Genomic DNA, 13,151 nt, shown 5'->3' on the forward strand with positions numbered 1-13,151 from the left:
TTAAATTCCTATTAGCGCGATTCCTCTATGCTCAAAACACGATCTTCAATTTTTTTTTTAATCACATTTTATGAAGTATGAACTTCAGTCCACAGCATCTTAAACAGATGTTTAATAGCATATTAGTGCGTGGCCATTCTTTCCACGTTATTGATGAAAAAGCATTTAGTTAAATCTAAGTTCCACTAAGCTGAATTTAATTAAAACATCCTTTTTTGCTCAGAATTCAGAGAGAGCTTAAAAAATGGATGATTAATTCATTTTTACAGCCTTATCAATACTTATAGAGGAAAGTGTGAACAAAAAGTTGTTCCGGCTCCATTAACAGGTCCGCCTGCCAGCCTGTGATTAGTATTATGTGCACTAATTGTCTGGTGCTGAAGGTAAATACTGCAATGCGGCCTTTGCCATCCGCTCTTAGTCTCATTATCTCACAAAATTAGAGGGCCAATTACAGGACATTACCTTGACAGCAGGCCAGCCAAATCCCAGCCAGTGTTAAATCACACATAAAACTACCATCGTGCCCGCACACAGAGCTGAGGAGACAGATAGCATTTGTCAGATGGCCCTTGCCCATTAGCTCTGTTAAGCATTAAATCACATAGCTTGGTATGTATCTTCAACTAATGAAAGGAGCACTACTTGTGTACTGGGTCATCTTAGCTCTCATGGAAACAGCTTTTAAAACATGACAGATAATAATATTTTTACTCTAGTCTGAGGTGGGAGCAAAAGGAAGCAGGCTGATGATGATTTCAGAGAATCCCTTTGTTGCAACAGAACAAGCAAGATTGAAAAGATTACAATGAACACACAAAATGCGAGTAAGCACACGGATGATGAGAGAGTCATTCCCAGCGAGCGCGCTCTTCATTAAAAAGCCAGTTCCAGTAATAGATGGGGTGGGAGGAGGTGAACAAAGGAGGTGGATACCGAGGCACGGCGGCAATAGAGGGACAGAGAGCAGTCAGTACCCCTGGGAAAACTATTAACAGACATGACAGCCACAAAGGAGGATGTGGCAGCGCTGGTCAGGTGAGGTCACAGCGAGGACAACAAAGACATCCTCAGGCATCGCCCTTTTGTAAAGTCAGACAGACTTCAAAACTGCCTGAAATCTAACCTTTCGCCCAACTGGATCCTGATGAGTTAAAGGGAAGAAACACATCATTATGCCTTTCGTTTAATATGACTTCAACCCAAGGTATTTTCCTGTTGTTCTTGGACCCCATTTTCTTATTCAAGTCAGGAGTTTCTTATTTTCTTTACTTTGGCTTCCTTTCTTGGAGTATAATAGCGTCTGGAGCTTGCTAATTATTAGTCAAAATGTTACAATTTTTCTTAATTTGTCCCTCTGCCCCTCACCCATCCCTTATTTCCAGGCTGCACACTTTAAGATTATCCGGATTTCTCTTGGAAGTTTGTTTTAGCCCAGTCACAGTGCAGCTCTTTAGCTTTCCCACTATCATTTAATGTGAGAAATGTATGATCCATGCGCAAATATACAACATTCATAATTTTCTACTTTGAATAGCGCACCTTATAAGGTGTGTCGTGGAACTTTCCTTAAGACCCAGCGTGAAAAATGTAGTGACATCTAGTGGCACGAACTGCAAATTGCAACCAATAAAAGAGTTTTTAAGGGCCACTCTGGAGCCAGCATTGGTTACATCTAGGCTACTACAGTACAGGCTCAGCGTCCAATTATTGATATCTTTAAACCTTCCACGAACTACCATTTAAAACAAGAAGAAAAAACTGCACTCATTCAAGTTTTTAACTTATAATATACTTAAATGTATCTGTCTTTTAACAAAAAAGCGGCATTCGTGTTTCACTGGCAGTGGGATTTGTCAGTACTTTCAGAATATCTTTTAATGAAGGTATTCAGAGTGTTGATATTTCTAAATACCCAGAGATACCGTATTAAAGTTTCACCACCCAACCCATTCGTAGCTACACGGAGGAGGGCCAAGAAGAGCCACATATATCCAAGGTTGGATATAAGTTGCTCTTTGTAGGATAAAGTAAGCAACGACTGCCATGTTCACGTGATTCTACACAAATTTCAAGATAGTTTTGCCCTATAATCGTAAAAGCCTGTATTTTTTTTTTTTTTTAAAAACAACAGCAAAACATTGAAAATTAAATGAGAGGACTAGTGCACATGTGTGCCACATACATACCCAAGCCTCTCCATGTTAAACCTCCCTCACATTTGAAGCATATTGTTGTATTTTTTTTTTTAAGTGATCTCACTTCAGATCCATTCTTGGTAAAGTTTTGAAATCTCTGTCGCCCTTTCTCTTTGTCTGCTTCATGGTTCGGTGGAGCCAAAAATGAGCTCCGATTCCCTTCTGATATCAGAAAGCTCTGCACCCACCCCTCCCCCTCCCCCGACATCCATTTTTCTTTCTCATTTTATGTTTAATTTCAACAAATTGAGTTGTGCTAATCTGCTGCGGTCAGATAAAGTTGTGTCACTATGGATCAAGGACCGAGAAAGAGGACGTGCCCCGAGCCAATCAAGGTAAGTGTGCTTGTCTTTTTTTTTTCTTTTTTTTTTGGTTTGAGGGGGGTTGTCCTCACTTGTCCGCCTGTCAGTCCCTGATAAATGATTCCATGAGAAATATCTCCATTAAATCTCCTTTTATCAGGGAAAGAGGGCTGCTCAGTCTTGCCATTCGTATTGCAATTTATGGGACAGCTCCCAGGCTCTACCAATCAATTCCCAAGTGTACCTGCGCAATTCAGGCCAGATTGGTTCAAATTAGGCTAGGCAGGTTCTAATAATGTCTGTGATGATGACTGCAGCATTGAGATATATTTGGGGGTTTTGCCCCATTTCATACACTGCTGATCTTTTGTAGCCCACAAAGCAATGTCCCACAGTGGCGTTTCCTTTATTGTTTGTAGCACAATAGATTTGAACCCCACGCCTGCGTCTAATGCTGCTTTGTCAGCGTTGTGGAAAGAGAATATTACCCTCACACAAAGACTTTTAATATGAATCCCGGGATTACATTGTTGAAATCCACCCTTTTTTTTTTCCCCCTCCAAACACAACTCAATTTTTTTTCCTCTGATTTACGAAACAATATCAGACAAGGGTGCTTTCCGTGACAAGCTGTTTGTCTCTGCTCGCTCCCGCTTACAAAAGCAAAGATGTTGTCAGTGGCAGGAAGACGAACCTCGGTCCGCCACCTCCGCAACCAGCATCCTCACAAACCAGCTTTTGTGGATTCTGAATTCATTTGTGTCAACAGCAACCCACTGGAGGCCTTATCTATGGGTGAGGCTCTGCACATCTGAGGCACAAGTGTGAGAGAGAATGAGAGGAGATGGCTTGAGTTTATTTTCTCTTCTCTTGGTTTTTAATGTCATTTTATGTGCACGTTTCTCCCATTTAGCCCCTCTGTGCTTCTTTGACTTTATAAGAAGAATGAAGAATTAATTAAGACTTAATCTGAGCTGTCATTTCACTCCAACTCCAACCTTTCAGCTTGAGGCAAACACACCGTCGTCCACGCGGTTTACACACCTGTGTGTATGGATCCCAAATCTGAGAGCAAGGTTTATGAACCCAAAATGACCTACTTGCATTACCATCAGCTGACTCTATGAAGGCTCCCAGGAGAACACAAAAGAGTCTGACACTCATTATTCAGCTGAAGCTTACGGGGGGTGGGGAGCTTTATGAAACTCCAGATCATGCTAAAAGAGTCCGACATGCTGTGAGAAATGATTGGTATAAAACTAAAGAGCGGGGAGGGCTCTGTAAGGTTGACTATTTTCTTGAGGGTGCAAAGTCAGAACAGCACAGCCACGGGTTATATAAATAGAAAGCATTTCTTCCTTTGCAAGGAAGTGTGAGCGAATGAGGAAAAGGAAACATCCTGTCCAGCCCCTTTCGTGAGATAAACTCCAAGGAATTGTAAATAAGTTGCCTCAAAATGGCTCCGCTCCCTCCAGAGCTTGTCCTCATGTGCAGCGCTCTCACATGAGATGACACGGTGCTACAAAAAGGCACTCGGATGTCAGCTTGCCGAGAAAGCGCGCACACACTCCCGTTGGTCCGACCATGTGTCTGTGCGTGTTTCTCCGAGTTTTTCTACCGTACAGCTTTTTGTGATCCCACCCAGAGGCAGAGAGCTATAGCTGGAGTGGATTAGATAACTCCCAGTGATAAAAGAAAAAGGGCGCTATTAAGGTCGGCAGCCCAGGATCGGAGGACACGAAGAGGTGAAAAGGCAGAGAGGAGGAAGAGGAAATCCGCGGCAGTCTAAGTCGTGAGCTGTCTCTTTGTCTCTCATCACTGTCACAGAGGACAACGTCATGGTCTTCCACAGCGAGGAAAAACTGCAGATAGCCACGATGACTGTGCAGCATGTCAACATGCAAATGTAACCAATCCATTTCATACACACTCCGACCATCTTAAAATAATTTCAGGCTAAATCTAAGTGTATCATTTCTTTTGAAAGAAAATTGTATCAAACGCTAATGATGTGAATCATTTCTCCTGTGGCATGGAACCATTGTTGTAGAATGTTCCGCAACTTCCCCGACAACAGGACTTTGAAGTAAAGCACGGACTGGACACCATATCACGACTTCCCACAACGCCATCAACCAAATGTACAATATAGAACATTTCAAATAGCAATATCAAATGAGTTTTGCTCTCAAAGGCTGGATTTGATTTGACTGAAACGGCTCAGTGTTGTGGTGAAATCATACCCGAGCAGCCGTAAGGAAACGAGAGGATGTCTTTGTGGTAAAAACATCCAAATGTTCAATTTCAAGGAAGACATCTTCCATGAACAAACTCTTTTTTTGCCCCCTCATACACTAAACTGACCTCCAGTGAAACACGAGTTGCATTGCATCTCACACAGGTAGGCAGAAGACAGGGAGACGAAAATCAGCATTTTCAGTAAGTAGGTAAGTAACTGTTTCAAAATCCGTTTTCTATACCCAAAGAATCCAACTCTGGAGCCTATCCCAGCTGTCATTGGGCGAGACCTGCCTCCGAAATCCCATCAAAAACAGAATTGTCACCCAACTACTTAAAGGGATAGTTCGCCTCCCAGAACTCGGCTCACAGGACGCAGTAGGGGGTAAGTCAATGTTCATAAACGATATTGCTAGTATGGGACGTCATACAGCTTTATGTCAAAAGAGGCGAACTATCCCTTTAAGTGGAGCTGCAAATATTAGATGGGAACGGTTGGGTGGAGTAGTGGTGGGTGTGTGAGGAAAAAAAGCCACGGAGAATATTCAGGAAACACATAGGACGGAAGGCGGGATGGCACCGATTGAAAACAGGACATAAGGACTTTGAGGAAACTGAAAGCTCCTCATTTCCCCGGGCTACATAAAACTCATTATTTTCCTCTGCATTGCCTCAGCACATAAAGTCAAATATCACTGCGTTTTACCACCAAACTGCTGAGTAATACAAAGGTATCTGTGCAGTTGTTCAAGGCAAATGAAAAGGTTCAGCTGAGCAAAGCAACGCTTTGATACAAGTCGACATGTTTTAGAGGGCATGCAAGCTATGAATGATTCTTCTTAGTTCTGGGTTATTTTGTTTGAACTTTGAAAATCGAAGGATGACTTTGGGTTTGGCTCTTTAGCCTATTGGGACAAACCTGACTTTTTGTAAACTTATTGTATTGAACCGAACTGTATCGATTTGATCCAGTTCAAGGTAAGCTGCAGACCGTTGTCAGATTTGAAGAAAGTTCATGACAAATCAACTATTCACAGAAAAGAATAGCATTGGATTTTTAGAAATATTCTATTCAACCTTCACAAAATACAATTGCAATATGAACATCAATGTAAGGAAGAATAAGGTTAAGTTAACTGTAATATTGGTGAGAAGTTGTTTAAAACAATAAATGTTGAGAGACAAAGAAGATTTGTGCTACTGGTGTATTAAATTACAATTCCTAGGTGCTACGCTCGGTGTACTTTCTACCATTTTCTCCATTTCAGTGAAGCATGTTAGCATGCCAACATTTGTTGGAACTATATTGTGGTCAAATCCCTGTGGCTGTTTAGTAGTCATAAACCTGTTGAGATATTTAAGAAACAGCACCGCATTCTTTGAGCCACAGCCGCTCAAAAGAAACAAAAGGAAGCCCGGCACTGTCTCAACCAGCCATAAGTTTAATTTGCTGTTTGGTCAGGTTTAGGCATTGCAACTACGGTACTTGTTTAGGTTTCGGCAAAACAATACCCTGCAAAGATTTAGGAAAAGACTGCGATTGGGTTTAAAATACACCACAGAATAATATTAATATTTCAGCCTGATGCAATGCCCTCGCCATCAAATCTTGATGCAAAATGTTCCGCCTTAACTAATCAAACTACTGAGGTGAGTGGCTCATTTCAAATATCCATTTTTACTTGTAGTTTATGCCCAACACCCATCATTATGATAAAAGTACATCTACATTTTTACACTTCCCCTTTTACTCAAAGAGAATACTAAGTACTATTTACATGATTCCAGTCACTAGATAATATCGGTGTTAATTGCTTCCTCTTTCGTTTCGGCTTCCGCTTACCAGCTACCACATGGTGTTCCATGACATACGGCTGCATCATTAACAGCACTGTTGTCGGTTACTGTCTCCATAAGCTCATTGTACACCAGCACTGGCAGATTTACACTGCATAAACACGCTGACACACACCTCAGGCAAAAGACGTCACGTTCTCTTCATCCGACTTGCTCGAGTGAATCGGTGTCAAGAGCAATGAATCAGAAGATGGATTGATGAATTCTTGCTCGCGCATGTCCTACGTGAATGCAGCTGAATGAAGTCAAGCGACCTAATGTGTGTCCAGTACGGCTTTATGCAAGTCCCATTGTGGATCTATGTTTGTGAGGCTGTGGCTGTGAGAGAGCCCCTGTGTTTTGAGGCATAGCATCACCCCGTCTTAGCGCTGGCTGCGACTTCTGCAGCGTGGACACCCAGAGAGCTGCGATCAATGCCAGAACTTTCACACCGAGAGAAAAAGGAAACAATTGTTTATGGTCCGTAAGACTTTCTGCACTGGAACGATTTTCTATATCTGGGAGCCAAGTCCTACACATGGCCTAAAAAGAAAAAGCAGGGGGGGAAACAAAGAATGATCCAGGTATTTCAGATGCAGTTAAACATCCTTTAGTGCAGCACAGAATGAGCTCAGAAATCCTTTTGAAAACAACAAAATCGAATGATATTGGAAGGCCAGAAGGAGGAGGTGATATATTACACTGCCAGCAGAACAGTGTGGTGCTGCTACTAGTTCTTTTTCTGGTAATGAAAAAAGTCTGCGGCAGGGACTTGGCTGTAGGGAACCTCCATAATTCCTTTAGTTGCTTGATAAGGTGCCCACGACCGATGAAAGATTCAACAGAGAACACTTTGCTTTCTTTCCATGTCACACAAAGTTTTTTGTAGTTTTCTAATTAACAAGATGTCCAAAGCACCAACTTACTATTCAAACTTTTCCTGCAGGAAATGCAGCACAAACAAGAATGCACTCATCCCAGTCAGCCATGATTATTCAAGTTCTAAAGTATGCAGATGTATGTCAACTCGTACAAATCAGCACCTCACTTTTGTAAATACTGTAGAAAGTTTTATGTACAACGCACACCTGCTCATCTAGTTTCTCTACTTGGTTACTTTTTTGAGTAAAACTGAGACTTCATGCAGTGGCAGAGGTTTCAGAACCAAACTGTCTATGAGTGGAAGATGTGCTCAGTGATTTACTGCAACCGTCTCCGTCATGAATGTGACCCAGTGTGACTGCATGCATGTGTCCGCACAATGCTGCAAACGCACGCATAACGGCCACACTGTTCTACTCGGGGTGGAAACTTGTTGCACCGGGAAATCTGACTGTGCCAGCCGGCGAACAAAGTCTTCACTGTGTGCGCGTGTGTGTGTGAGAGTGAGTGTGTAAGTGAGTTGGCCTTCTGAAAACATACTGCTGTCCATGTTGGGGCAGCGCTGCAAGTGTGGGCAGTCGGTACTTTGGCTTTCAGTGTCGTGCACAGCTTGGCACCTTTTGCTGCAAAGTGCAGATCCCACTGTGCTAAAGTTAACAACAAATGTTTCAGTTTCCAAAGAAACTGGAGTACATAAACAACATGGGTGAGGATTATTTCTACACCAGTGCAGGTGACTGGCTGCAGAGTTAAAACTGGTGGTGTGGAGTATGGAAGGCTTCTAAGAAGTTCTTGAACAGCTTTTAAGGACTTTTGGTTGGACAAAACAATCATTTTCCCAGAGGAAACGAGCACTCGTGTCGTCACCTCTGCCACTTTGCCACAAAGTAGGTGAGGATTCGGGTGAGTTGAGCTCATAATGACAAAGGATGAGTGATGGTACGTCTTCCAGGCGGGTTGGTACATCAGTACCGATAAGCTCTCAGACAAATGGAGCCAGCTTTTATGTAATGTAAAATCACCCAAATGCTCCCCTAATGGGGACAAAGCTGACGGCATCAGACAATTACGTCTTTTGAGTGCGTTTACATCCTGCTCTCCAGTCATGTCCCAAACACTTAAAAGTGTGCATAACCACCATCAAATGTAATCAAAATGCAGGGAAATGCATGAAAAAGTTGTTGTGTGTCCAAGAGTAATGTCGAGAAATGCTTGCAAATAGAATTTTCTGTGACTCTGCGGATCAATTTGAGGAAAACGCGCTGCTTTATCAACAGAAAAGCCTCCTGGTTCTGGTCCGACTAAGATTTAGCACCGTAAACACGCATATGGCACAATGTGGTCCCGGTAATGCCAGCTCGACATGTGGTGCGTGCATTGTGTGTGCTTTGCTGAGCTGCTGCATTGTGCCTCCGTGGGTGTATCCACTCTAATGACCGCTGCTGCAGCGCAGTAACTGTTTGCACGATCATTTTCAAACACAAGTACGCCTCTGGTAAAGACTTTAAAGTTTCCCAGCTGCAGCTTAAGAGCAGTAACCTGAAAGTACCCTGAAAAAAAAAACAATTCATTGTTATCATCAACCATCGCCATAACAGGTAAGCTGTCTTTGACATGTTGCCGACGCAATGAAACTATGGGGAAAGGTATATTGTGGCTGGTTTGTTTATTTCTCATTCTTATTTTGGCTTGAAATAAGAGGTGCTGCTTGAATATTTTGACACCATCCTTACTCCATAATAGCCTGCTCAAAGCCAGCAGCGAGAGCGCCTTACACGGCCACAAATTTTAACATGTCGTGACCGTATATATTGTTCTTTAAGGTATAGAAGAGCAACAAAAAGAGTATGGAAAGGTATCAGTGTCAATAAGCACCCGTATCGAGAAAATCCTAGTGATCACTCCTCGTAATGATTAACAAAGCCTTTAATTGGTGGCCTAAAGCTGAAATGAGGATGCAGAGGTGCATTATCCCAAGGACGGAAACTTTTAGTCTTACAGAAGAAAACGGTATTCATGCAGTGCGTGAAGAAACATTCTAATCAAATGGCTGGCATGGTTACAGCTCAGCCTCCAGCCCTACTCAGGGTGTGACTGAAGGGATTATTGATTGTTGCCATTTAGGCTGACACAAGCAGTGTCAGGCCATTAGGTTGCTATCCTCAGAGCCACTGACTGCATTGAGACCACTCTCCTTTATCACAAAGGGCACTGAGGTACCCAATAGAGCGAACACACTCCAGCCACAACAGAAATGACTGCAATGTCACTCTTCATTGTCCCCGTGTTTGCTTCATCTCCGTTATGACCTTAAACATCTTTCCATTTTGCCTTCTCGTGCTCTTATTCATGTATTCCAGTCCGTATCTCTTTAAATTTCTTCCTCAAGCCTTTCCTCTTTTCCAGCATCACCTCCCCTGTCGAACACTTGACCTTTGTCAGGCAATGTTTTCAGTCTTCGGCTGCTCGTGCCAACTCCCCGTCCCCTGGTTCTCTGCAGGTGTCCTCTCACTTCACCACGCCGTCTCTCCACCTCAACCTATCATGACCGGCTGTCTCCTTTCATCGAGCAAACGTAGGTCCGGAGAAGTTCCCGCACAAAACCAGTTCAAGAAAAGAGCAGGAATGCCATCATTGTTTGTTTTGGGGATTTTCCGATAAATTACGAGGCAAAGAAATGACTTGAAATGATTTACAACAGCAGCAGGAAAACACTGCACCTGAGACGGTGAAAGAAAAGAATGTCACAACTTCGGCTTAAAGAAAATCCACTAATAATCAGAATTGCTGTTCATTAACTTTTCAGTCATTTCAGGGCAGATCCTGAACTGTGAGCTTTGCTAGATTAGAATGTTTCAGTCCCTTTTCTTTCATCACCTAATCCCTGTCTTTCTCCCTCCCTTTCCATGAGCCTTCGGGGGGGCATCCAGAGGCAAACTCATTTCCCTACCCCGAAGCCTCGCTGCTCTTATCGAGCCCGTCTCCCCCCTCTTTGTCAATCTTTCAGCCTAATCTCCATAATGCAGTCTCTGGCAGGGGCTGCGGTGTTTGCTTTGTCCGAGCTTGGGCCCTGGCAGACTCTGGGATGACGAGCAGGTAGCTATAAGGGGACTCTTTCTCGTGGGTAATTGCAGCCCAGGCAGACGGAGCACAGTGTGGGGGTGGGGGCAAGGCATGCCCAAAAAGCTGAGTATTAAGTTCAGAAGACTGTCTCAGTCAGAGTCAGAAAAAGTTCACCTCTGATTGACACGGAACCACTTTGTGTGTGGATTAACGTGAAACGAAGCAAGTTTTGAGAACATTAGCTTAAAAGTATATTGTTTTTACTCGTCAACAATCCATTGGCTGGGGGATACCACGGGGCAACCCCAGATTATCACAGGTTTATAATCTGTGATTATAAATTCATTCTTCTGTCGTTTCACTGAATTTGCATTACTAGATGGAAAACAACCTAAATAAAAGGAAAGAGCTTAACCTGCAGCTTATGCGCTTTATTTGATCTGTGAGGGAGCGTGCTTCTGGCAGATTTGTATGAGGACGTGGAGCATACTCTCAGACGCACCTTTTTCCCAGCAGACACACAGCTGATGTGCAGATGCAGCTAAGATTTTTAACACTGGCTCTCTTCCCACATGGTGTGCCAGAAAGTCCGATTGTAAATTGGCACACACACACACACAAAAGTTTAATTATGCCAGCAATTCTTCTCCTATCAAGGGTTACTTTCAGCATCTGGAGATGACAACATTTTGTCAGAGATCCCTAATGGTGTGTTCAGATCAAACCACAAACTGCACATGCGGCGTAATGATATATGAAATCAGTGGCAGGGTAAGAGCTTCAGTGGCTGTCATCTACCAAGAAATGACTATACAGGAGTCAAGTGAGTGAAGCGATGTAACTTGAACCAACTTAGCACTAGTATTAGACCAGGGATGTCTTCAGGGGCCGCTGTCCTGCAGGTTTTAGATGTTTCCCTGCTTCAGCACACCTGATTCAGATCAATGCATCATTAGCAGGCTTGTGCAGAACTTAATCTTTTGAAGAGATCCATTTCATCTGAATCAGGTGTGTTGAAGCAGGGAAACATCTAAAACCTGCAGTACAGCGGCCCCCTGAGGACCAGCTTTGGACATCCCTGTATTAGACGCTTTTTGACGCAAAATCCTGCACACACCTTGTTTAAATGAGTCATTTAAGGTGTTGATTTACTTCAAGTTTGCCTTGAACACACCATTAGCATTCAAAAAATTGCGAAGCTACAGTTGTGTCCACTTTATTGGTGCCAACCAAGGTAACAAGACCACAAAGATGCACTCCTACGGATGAAGGTGGGTGCAACTGATAACTCGTGTTAGTTTTTATCTAACTGAGCCAAACTGGCCCTTTAAGTTTGAAAGAAAGTAAAGTAACAGTAAAACTGAAACTGAAACTAAACAAGTAATTTTCTGTTTCAGTTAATTAAAGTAAAAGTAAAAACAAAAAGTGCCAACACAAGCAACCCAAAAGGGACTCAAAAGTCCAAAAAGAACTAATTCACCAGTCCAACACAGGACTTGAACCCCATCTTCCTGGGTGAATGTTCTGTCTTTAGTATTCTACAGAGTCTGGTCTGGTCCTGCAGGAATTCATTTCTTCAGTTTTGCATTCAGTTGGTCAGTGATCATTACTATTACATGCTTTATAATTATATCAAGTTAAATCGCTGCAACATTGTCGAGTTGTTATTGCAACATTTTTTACTTGGAACAAGTGCGTCTGTCAACACCGAGTACATAATAACCAATAATCAACATTTCATTGACCATTTTACCGTAGGCACTGTACTGCACCCTCAAAATACTCTTAGTGCTCCTTTAAGTGGGGGAACTTGCCTTTACCTACACACCAGGCTAGTCCACAAAAGAGTTGCCGTTGCTACCTGCTACGATGCACCTGCAGAGAAGTAAATGAATAGAAGCACAGAGGAGGGAATCAGTTTAGTGGCCACTGCAGGGGACATTCATAAGACCTGGCAAACTACCTGGCACTGCACAATGAGGACCCGGGCTCCTCGATTTTTATCAGCCGTATCGAATTACTGAGCCACGTGCCATTCCGAACGCGAGTGGAGAACATCGTGATCATGCGGTGAAAAAAAAAAAAAAAAGAATAATCCTCTGGCAAACAACAGTAGTAGAACAGGAGGAAGGAGGTGGATTAACAGGATCTATGAATGATGAGTGATCTAAAACACCTTTCCATCCGTCTGTCACCATCCCACAAATGTGTTGCTACAACTTTCTGAGATACACGCCATGAGTAATGAGACACGGTATCGTCCATTCAGTCTAATTTCCATTTTACAGCCCTTTGATAGGAGGAAACAGAGACCGGCTCCAACAGAACTTTATTGCCCACGGCCTCGGTGTGTGTGTGTGTGTGTGTGTCTGTTCGGATTGGACTGTCCACCTGTGCCCTGTGTTTCACACTGATTTCCAATATAGCCCCCTGTTGATGAACTGGGCCGCATAAAAAGCAATGACAAATTGAATGGCTTCCGTAATCACTGCCGTCAATGTTCCAGTTGAGTGAAGTGGTTACTTCCACTTCCACAGTTATGCATATCTGACACAGTCTTTTCTAGTCAGACCAAGTGATAATACGCCTTTAATGTGCGTGACTCAGCCTCTTGTGCAGATAAGGAAAAGCG

At 43.0% G+C, this 13,151-nt stretch overlaps 1 protein-coding gene across 14 annotated transcripts in view; it reads right to left on the reverse strand.

Moving 5' to 3' along the window:
- Positions 1-13,151, reverse strand: part of vav2 (vav 2 guanine nucleotide exchange factor) — a 187,182-nt gene that overhangs the window by 104,941 nt on the left and 69,090 nt on the right. The gene's annotated exons all lie outside the window — the stretch shown is intronic.

The sequence above is a fragment of the Odontesthes bonariensis genome, chromosome 22 (assembly GCF_027942865.1).
Source record: "Odontesthes bonariensis isolate fOdoBon6 chromosome 22, fOdoBon6.hap1, whole genome shotgun sequence".
Classification (NCBI taxonomy): Eukaryota; Metazoa; Chordata; class Actinopteri; order Atheriniformes; family Atherinopsidae; genus Odontesthes; species Odontesthes bonariensis.